The sequence below is a fragment of the Rhinoraja longicauda genome, chromosome 17, assembly GCF_053455715.1.
Source record: "Rhinoraja longicauda isolate Sanriku21f chromosome 17, sRhiLon1.1, whole genome shotgun sequence".
Classification (NCBI taxonomy): Eukaryota; Metazoa; Chordata; class Chondrichthyes; order Rajiformes; family Arhynchobatidae; genus Rhinoraja; species Rhinoraja longicauda.
The window spans coordinates 2,847,749-2,857,732 of record NC_135969.1 but is presented as its reverse complement, the minus strand read 5'-3'; the positions used below and the strand labels follow the sequence as shown (position 1 = coordinate 2,857,732).

The following is a 9,984-nucleotide window of genomic DNA, read 5'->3' as shown; positions in this document are numbered from 1 at the left end:
CAAGGGGTGGAGAATCTTTGGAAATGTTTATCCGGGAGGTCAGTGATTGCATTAAAACAGAAATACATAGATTTCTGGCTAGTGGTAGAATCTAGAGAATAGGTGAAAATGGTGTGTGAACTGAAGGTCAACCATGATCTTGTTGAATGGCAGAACAGGCTTGAGGAGATGTGACCAAATCCGATTTTCATGTTGGAGGTTTTGGCAGGTTTCGTATAAACTAGACCAAGTTGGGCCCAAACCTCTCCTGCATTGGTGCAGAAACCTCTCCTACCTACCCCCCCCCCCCCCCTCACTTCCCCTTCCCCCTCTCCATCCCCCTCAACCCCCCTTATCCACCCTCATCCCCCCTCCCTCCCTCCCTCGGAGATAGATTTAAACTTTAAAATGTGAATTACTTTAAAAATACAACACCGATTTCAATAAAACTACTTGCTTTACCATTAAAGCGATGACGGTGAGTAAGGTGGGCCTAAAATGGTCGCGCTATTGTGTACCGTTTTGGCTGCAGTTCGATCACAAATAAACAAACGAGAGGTTTAGTATATAGATGGCTGTCAATATTTGTGAGCAATGAAATTGTTGCCGGTTAAACCAGTTTTGTAAAGAGACGGGTGAACCTGTAATTTCTGTACCATTAATAGTGTTGTAACATGTATGTATTTGTGAGTGTGTGTATATATATACATCCACTGGACATTTTTCCTCGTTTATTATGTTGTTTACAGTGTACTGTGTTTACATATTCTGTTGTGCTGCTGCAGGTAGGAGCCTCATTGTCCTATCTGGGACACATGACAATAAAACTCTTGACTCCAGGTCAAATCCGCTGGCACTCTGTAAATGGGTTACTTTTCTTTTCTTGCAGGAAGTGCTGAGTTCGACCACGTGCAGTAGTGAGGGAGACTCTGCTGACTTTCCGATGGCACTGAAGAGGGTTGCTCCCACCCGTGCATGCTTACGTTCAGGCAGGTTGGTGCGTCCGCCTGCGCCGAGTGTGTGGACTGAGGGGGGCTGGGGCTGGGGCTGCAAACTCCCCTGTGTGTGGGGTCCAGGTGTGTGGACTCCGGGAGTGCCTGGGACAGGCAAGAGCAACGCAAACTCTGCTGCTCCCCTGTGCTGGGTGTGTGGACTGAGAGGGTCTGGGACAGAAGCAGAGCAAACTGCAATGAGCCTGTGCTGGGGTGTGTGGACTGAGGGGGGCTGGGGTTGGGGCTGGGACAGAAGCAGAGCAAACTGAGGAGCCCGGGACTGGGATAGGGACAGAAGCAGCACAAACTCCCCTGCTGCCTGTGCTGGGTGTGTGGACTGAGGGACTGCCCGGGACAGGCAGAAACAATGCAAACTGCAATGTCACCTATGCTGGGTGTGTGGACTGAGGGGGGCTGGGGATGGGGCAGAAGCAGCACAAAGTGCAATGCCCCCGGCAGACTGAGGGACTGCCCGGGACAGGCAGAAGCAGCACAAAGTGCAATGTCACTGTGCTGTGTGTGTGTGGACTGGGGGGGCGTGCAGTGCAACCTGTCGCTGTCACTGTGCTAGGGTGTGTGGTGTGGACTGGGGGACGGGAGAAGCAGTGCGCTGTTGTTGCTGTCACTATGCTGGGGTGTGTGTGTGTGTGGACTGGGGGACGTGTAACCTGTGCCTGTTACTGTTGTTGTCGCTGTGCCTGTGCTGGGGTGTGTGTGTGTGGACTGAGGGACGTGTGACCTGTGCCTGTGCTGGGGTGTGTGTGTGTGTGGACTGGGGGACGTGTAACCTGTCACTGTGCTGGGGTGTGTGTGTGGTCTGGGGGACGTGTAACCTGTCACTGTGCTGGGGTGGGTGTGTGTGTGGACTGGGGGACGTGCAACCTGTCACTGTGCTGGGGTGGGTGTGTGTGTGTGGTCTGGGGGACGTGCAACCTGTCACTGTGCTGGGGTGGGTGTGTGTGTGGACTGGGGGACGTGTAACCTGTCATTGTGCTGGGGTGGGTGTGTGTGTGTGGTCTGGGGGACGTGTAACCTGTCGCTGTGCCTGTGCTGGGGTGTGTGTGTGTGGACTGGGGGGCGGGAGAAGCAATATGCTGCTGTCTGTGCTGGGGTGTGTGTGGACTGGAGGACGTGTAACCTGCCCCTGTCACTGTGCTGGGGTGTGTGTGTGTGTGTGTGTGTGGACTGGAGGACGTGCAACCTGTCACTGTGCTGGGGTGGGTGTGTGTGGACTGGAGAAGCAGTGCGCTGTTGTTGCTGTCACTGTGCTGTGTGTGTGTGTGTGTGTGTGTGGACTGGGGAGACCTGCCCCTGTCACTGCGCTGACGTGCGGCTCTGCGCACAATCGGCGTTTGCGGTGCGTGATGAGAGAGGGAGAGGGAGAGAGAAGCAGAGAGAGTGAGAGCGAGAGGGAGAGGGAGAGAGCGCTGCGGCCGCAGCTCCCACACACACACACACACACACACAGCAGCAGCAGCAGCAGCAGCAGCAGCAGCAGCAGCAGCAGCGCCCGGCTCCGGCACCACTGCACAGCAATGACCTTTCAAAGGTGAAGGCGGAGGACGCGTTGCAGGACTCGGACCCTCCTTCCCTCCTGGCTCCATCCCTCTCCGCTGGTGTGTGCAGCAGGGCTGGGCAGGGCAAGGCAGGCCTGGCCTGGTCTGCCAGCGGAGTGTCTCGCCGTGGAGGGTTGTTGTGGGGTGTAAGCGTGCTGTCTTGACAGGTACCTGCCAATCCTACACTGCAGCCAGCCAGCCAGCCAGCCAGCCAGCCAGCGTCCCCGGCTCTGGCTGCACTACAAGCCTGTGAAGCGCCTGCTCTTTAAACCCTGAACCCCTGCACATGTGGCAATTCATTTTGGGGTTTGTAGTTTTTTAAATATAACGCCATCTGTGGCATATTGAGAAGGGCCTGGCTCGACCAGAAGCACTTGCCTTCTGTGATTACAATCACCTTTGTATGTTGGCCATAGTTTTCAAGAAGTGGAATACCCCCAAAACAAATATTTGTTGTACCCTAAACATACAGTCATGGAGTACTAGAGTGTGAACTGTGCGGAAGATGCTATGAGGTTGCAGGGTGACTTGAGTGGGCGGATGCATGGCAGATGCAGTTTAATGTGGATAAGTGTGAGGTTATCCACTTTGGTGGTAAGAACAGGAAGGCAGATTATGGGAAGGGATATGGGGAGAAGGCAGGAATGGGGTACTGATTGAGAATGATCACATTGAATGGTGGTGCTGGCTTGAGGGGCCGAATGGCCTACTCCTGCACCTATTGTCTATTGAAACAGGCCCTTCAGCCCAACTTGCCCACAGCGGCCAACATGTCCCAGCTACACTAGTCCCACCTTCCAGCGATTGGTCCATGTCCCTCCAAACCCGTCCAAACCATGACCCTGTCTAACTGTTTCGTAAAAGTTGTGATAGTCCCTGCCTCAACAGCTTCCTCTGGCAGCTTGTTCCATACGTCCCTCAGATCCCTATTAAATGTTCAGGAGATTTATGTATCTTGTCTTGTCTTGTTGATACTGCACCAACCGCCGTTGTTGGGCTATAAACGTGCAATCCCTCATGCATGCAGTTGCAGATTTAACATTTAGTGTTTGCAAGCAACAGTTTAAAAGATTTACTATCAGCAGCAGATTTTATATGCGGTGGTAAAGGATTCCAAACAGGGATGGTTCTGTGGTACAGTGAGTAGCGGAAACAGTCTTTGTGTGTCTGGATGGTTTTATAATTCAAGGCTTGGTTTAGTCGAGTTCCTGGTCTGTTGTTCCAATTGTATGAAAGATGGGCAATGTTGGATGGCGGTAAATGAGTGGGTTTCTTTGTAGACTGCAGCAAGCCTGGATATTGGAGCGTCTTTGGAGGGCGACCCATTTGACTTCATGAAGCGTTTCTGTGACACTACTGGTCCTTCTACACCCCTCCCAACCCTTCCGAATTTGGCGGAAAGTTTCCGCTTTATTATTTCATTTCCGCCATTCCGATTTTGCCTCGCATTTTTCCGCAAAACAGTCGGTAATTGCAATTTGTCCATTCGGCCGCTAGTGGTTGCTAGGGGTTCCGCGAGAAATTTCCCCGCGCCCTGGAAGTCTCTCCGAAGATGTGGCACCTAGGCTGGGCAAGGCAGCCAATCTCAACCTCATCGGGACTTCCACAGCCGATCGGTGGGTTGAATTTGCAACCTGTGGCTGGGGCTCTGGAACTCCAGCCCAGCTGGAGCCAGCACATCTATCCCCATAGTCGACTTCCTTGGTCGGCTGGATAAACCAGCAAAGCTCTGGAACCAAGAGTGCCAGAAAATCAATGGTGGAACTGTAATGAGTAAATATTAAATTTAAGTGCAAGATTATATAACTATATCAATTAATTAAGACGGGGTTAAAATATAAAACACAGCAGAAAAGCCAATTACCACCTTTTAGGGCAGATTATCAATTAATGTGCAAATTTATTTCACCAAGTACTTCGTATGCTTAGTCGAGTCGCATATATCAACTCTTTCTTCATAACTTAGTCATACATTTTATGACCATTGTTCTTTTATTCAATACCAAGAGAATTGGGATGTGTAAGGGAAAAGGAAAATAGAAAAAACAAAACAAAACAATTTTTTCTTTGTGTTGCAAAAAGTATCTCTGTTCAATAACCTTTCTATAAATAGCAGAATATGCTCATGATAGGCCTGACATTGTACATGTAGTCCAAGAACTACAGACTGTTGGAAATAATGGTCGTTTTTCACACGTGAATGTAGCATTTGGCGTGCATACTTTTTTTTCTGAAAAGTTGCCATATTATGAATTTTGATGTAAAATTCTGAATTTTCGACATCAAAATTATGAATTTTAAAAATTATTAAATGTTGGGACGTCTGCTTCTATAGTCACTGGTTACAAACCTGGCAGCTCTTCTCTGGACTTTCTCAAGGTTGTTAATGTGGGTCGCTTGGTAGGGATCCCAGATGGCACTACAGTATTCCAGTCTTGGACGTACTAGCGTTTTGTAAGCAATGTCCTTTGTGGATTTTGTACAGTTCCAGAAGTTTTGTCGCAGGACACCAAGGATTTTGTTTGAGCTTGAGATAGTTTGGTTAATATGATTTGCCCAGCTGAGGTTGTCTGACAGTTCGATACCCAAATAGGGGTGATGTTTTACCTCCTGGAGTGCAGAGTTTCCCATGAAGTACTGATAATGATGAAGATTCTTCTTGTGGGTCATTCTCATGACATAGCACTTGGATTAGTTGAATTTCATCTGCCAAGAAGATTCCCACTTGCGGAGTGAATTGATGTCTTGTTGAAGGGTATCGCAGTCATTCAGGGTCTGTAGCGAATCAGATCATCTGCGAATAATCTGACCTCAGATGTTACACATGTTGTGAAAGGTCATTTAAGTAGGGTAGAAAGAGCAGGGGGCCCAGGACAGCACCATAGGGTACTCCTGAAGACATTGGACATCTGGATGAAGGTTGACCATCGACTAATACCTTCTGGTGTCGTTTGGTTAGAAAGTTTTCGATCCATTTCTTGATAGGACCTCGGATGCCAAGATGGTCAAGTTTTGCTAACAGGCGTTGGTGGGGCCCCACATCAAAAGCTTTACTAAAATCCATAATGCAAAGGTCGACTTGACCCTTTGCATCCAAATCTTGGGCTAGGTCATTAACCAGTCCAGCTAGCTGAGTTTCACAAGATCGTCCTCTCCTAAATCCCTGCTGTCTGTCACAGAGAAGTGAGGATCTCTCCAGATGCCCCATAATGTTGCTATGCATAATATGATACAATATTTAAATGGGTGCATGTATTGGGCCAGCAGTGATTGTGTGGCTGGGCTGGGCTACACTTACATAAGATGATGGAAATAACTTTTAAATAAATGAGGGAGGAGCAATGGAAAATGGAGATAGGCTTAGGTGAGAAATAAAAGTGCTGAACACAGAGGGAGAAGAGTAACAGCATTACTGCTGAAAAGATGAACAACATGTTTAAGAAGAATAAACAGTCTATGCAATGGCAGCGCTGAATTTGGAACATACAAGAATGAACGTCTGAGGCTAATAATACCTCGGGATGATAAAAGGAAATTGATAAATTAAACTTACAAAGGGAAATATTGCAGAAGTGTCGGTAAGAACAAAGGAATAACTAACCACAGAGCTCCTCCAAAATACCTGGCACAGGTACATCAGAATGAATAGCTTCCTTGTAAAGTTTGTTTTTAAGTAGTATTCCACACCTCCCAGTACAATACATAGAACGCAGAACAGTGCAGCACAGAAACAGGCCCTTCGGCCCACAATGTCTATGCCAAACATGATGCCAAGACTGACTTTTATCTGCCTGCACATAATCTATATCAGTCTATTCTCTGCATATCTAGGGCGGCACGGTGTTGCAGCAGTCGAGTTGCTGCCTTTCAGCTCCAGAGACCCTGGTTCGATCCTGACTATGGATGCTGTCTGTGCTGGAGCCTATGACGCGTGGGTTTTCTCCGGGTGCTCTGGTTTCCTCCCACACTCCAAAGAGGTTAATTGGCTTTGGTAAAATTGTAAATTGTCCCAAGTGTGTCGGATAGTGTTAGTGTGCTGGATGATCGCTGGTTGGCGTGGACTCGGTCGGGGGCAAAGGGCCAGTTTCCGCACTGCATCGCCCAAGTCTAAAGTCTATTCTGTTCTGGTATGGAGACTTGAGAAACCTGTTGAGCTTGAAAATATAATAGGGTGATATTTAATTTCCCCATGCACTAGGAGAAGCAAAGCAGCTCGATTATACAAAAAGTACATTTCTGGACTGTTTTCCAGAAGATTGCTTCGGGTTTGACAATCGAAAAGGTCGTAGCAGAGTTAGAGGTGAACAATTGTTTGCAAACAATTGAATGCAAAGATTATGTTACGATCTTTTTGGTGCTAAACATTAAAGGCAATGTTTAAATAAGACAAATTTAGGTTGAGACGTACATTGGCCATCATTAACTGGTTAAATTATTAGTATTATGAGTATTATTCTTTAAGTTAAACTTATTTAAGTAAATGGTGCAAAACAAATCAGGTAGAGATAGTCAAATAAATTGCTCAAACACATTAAAGCAAATGTGATAATTCTGAGACTAAAATAAAGCTTTTTCTAAAATAATTTAATCTATTTAACAAAGCTTGATGCAAAAAGAATAATGGAGGCAGCTAATTAAGTAGACAACAGTAAAATTGTAGTGTTTAAAGGGTTATACAACAACCACTGATTTTGTACTTTTAATATTGTAAGCACATTGAAGCCATGGATTTCAATGAATGCAACTGCAAAACTGAAGGCTAAGATTTCAACAAAATTGTCATTTCTGAACCTAAAGCAGTGAACAGCACAGTTTCTGTTCAAACCCTGCCAGGAACTTGACACCATTGTCCAGAAGTACTATATTGTTGTTTTTTCCAGACTGGTCAACTCATTTGTTATTTCATAGACCCAACACAAACCTCAGCAAGGTGCTTAAATTGTTGACATATCAGAGGTCTGGACAATCTAGAAGCTTTTAAGCATTCCAATTTTAAAAAAAAGAAACAAAGTGCTGGAGTAACTCAGCAGGTCAGGCAGCATCTGTGGAAACCATGGATAGAGGATGTTTTGGGTCGTGACCCTTCTTCAGAATGGTTGTAGTGGAGAGGAAGGGAAGGGAAGAGGAAGCGAGGAGGAAGAAAGGAAGAGGCAGGGCAAAGCCTGGGAAGTAATATGTGTGTACAGGTGAGGGGGGTTTTGAAAGGCAGATGGTTGGGAAATGCCGGAGATGAAAAGGCAGAAGGTGGGATTGGCGAAATGTGTGCGATTTCAAGTGAAGCATAGGGTAAAGAGGGTTGAGTTGTAGTTACCTAAAATTTGAAAATTCAACTTTCAGACCATTGGGTTGTAAGCTACCCAAGCGGAATCTGAGGTAGCTTTTCCAGTTTGCGTTTGGCCTCCTTCTTGCAATGGAGGAGGCCTTGGACGGAAAGGTCTGTATGGGAATGGGACGAGGAGTTAAAATGGTTAGCAATGGGAAGACCCAGAAGGCCATCCAAGTGCAATTGTTTGGCAAAACTGTTGGTGAGTCTATGCATGGCCTTGCCGATATAACAGGAGGCTACATCGAGAACATCAGATGCTGAAGATGAAGTCTGGGGAACTTAGTTTAGTTTAGAGATACAGCGTGGAAATAGGCCCTTCAGACTACTGAGGCCCTTCAGACTACTGAGGCCCTTCAGACTACTGAGTCCGCATCAACCTCGATTACTACAATCCTATTTCACACTATTTCAATCATACACACTATGGACAATTTACAGAAGCCAATGAAACTACAAACCTGTACATGTTTGGAGTGTGGGAGGAAACTGGGAACACCCGAAGAAAACCCATGTGGTCACAAGGAGAAGGTGCAAACTCAGCACAGACAGCACCTGTACGAACGCAGGATCAAACCAGGGTCTCTGGTGCTGTTTTCTCAGTTGCCGCAGGAAGTACATCCTCTGTTGGGCCTTTTTGACTGTGGAGTCGATGGTGGACCCCATTTAAGGTCCATGGAGATGATGGCTCCAAGGAACTTAAATGACTCCACAGATGTGACTGTGGTGTTGTTGATGGTGAGTGGGGGGAGGGGAGGGGGAGCTCTCCTAAAGTCTACTATCAATTTAACTGTCTTGAGCATTGAGCTCCAGGTTGTTGCGATGGCACCAGGACGCCAGCTGTGTCACTTCCCATCTGTAGGCAGATTCCTCCCCATCCTGGATCAGTCCAATCAGGGTTGTGTCATCCGCAAACTTGAGGAGCTTGACAGAGGAGTCTGTGGAGGTGCAGTCGTTGGTGTAGAGAGAGTAAAGGAGAGGGGAGAGTACGCAGCCTTGTGGTGCTCCTATGCTGAGGGTCTGCGGGTCCGAGGTGTTCTTTCCCAGCCTCACATGCTGCTTCCTGTCCCTCAGGAAGTTGATGATCGACCGACAGAGGGGTTCAGGCACAGTCAGCTGGGAGAGTTTATAGTGTAGTAGCTCTGGGGACCTGACTCGAAACATCACCCATCGTATTCTCCATGAATGCTGCCCGACCCGCTGCGTTACTCCAGCACTTTGTGTCTTTTAAACTGCAGAATGTCAAGGCTGATGGAGAGGCTGGTGTTGATGGTCACCTTGACCAGCATCTCAAAGTTCTTTATCATGGTGGATGTCAGGGGTAGATGTCACTGGCCAGTGGTCATTTTTAGATTTTAGATTTTTTAGATTTAGAGATACAGCGCGGAAACAGGCCCTTCGGCCCACCGGGTCCACACCGCCCAGCGTTCCCCGCACATTGAGGCAAATGTCTTAATGTACTAAAAAATATATAGGCTTTAATGTCCACCTAGCAAAAGATCTTTTAACATTGTGCTGCAGTACCAACTCTATTTCTAATCAAACTGTTCCAGTCCTGCTACAATGCTGCCAGTCATCTGACAAAGATCAACATTTTTCATGTGTGTTGTTTCCAAGAATGCTGGACAAATCCTGTTTGTTCAGTTACTGTGCCATCGGCCAACTATTAATTGTTAGTTAAGTATTTAACTTGTTCAGTGCCTCCCTGAGTTTTCTTGGGTCATGGCCAATAGAGAGAAAAAAAAACTTGGCCGTGAACAGATTAAAGAATAACAATGTACTAATAAACCCATGATTGCAAGAGACATTTCAAGTAATGCATTCAGGTTGAATTTTGTAGATTTTCTCAACCTTGATTTCTTGAAATCGTTTGGAGCCAGTTTCATATGCATTATATGTCACTGGCTCCAAACGATTTCAAGAAATCAAGGTTGAGAAAATCTACTAAATTCCCATTGAGAATATAGATTCTCAATAGACATATGCATTTCTCAATGGCTAATTCTGGTACCTCAGTCTGGTACCTTCTGATGTTGCAATGGGCTGTTTATTACCTTGTATACTCTCATCGGTCCCACAGCTAAGGCTGCTGGTTTTCACCTTTATTAAGTCTGCCCCTCTCTGTGAATCTTTT

At 46.7% G+C, this 9,984-nt stretch overlaps 1 protein-coding gene across 5 annotated transcripts in view; it reads left to right on the top strand.

The window, feature by feature from the left end:
• The first annotated feature begins 897 nt into the window (after positions 1–897).
• Positions 898–9,984, top strand: part of hdac11 (histone deacetylase 11) — a 140,811-nt gene continuing 131,724 nt past the window's right edge. Inside the window, exon 1 of one of the 5 annotated variants that reach the window (XM_078413949.1) lies at positions 898–968. The gene's annotated coding sequence lies outside the window, so the exon portion shown is untranslated. Of the gene's footprint in view, positions 973–2,216; positions 2,521–2,546; positions 2,695–9,984 lie in introns of those variants that run through there. The other 4 variants (XM_078413950.1, XM_078413947.1, XM_078413952.1 and 1 more) reach the window with 4 other exon arrangements.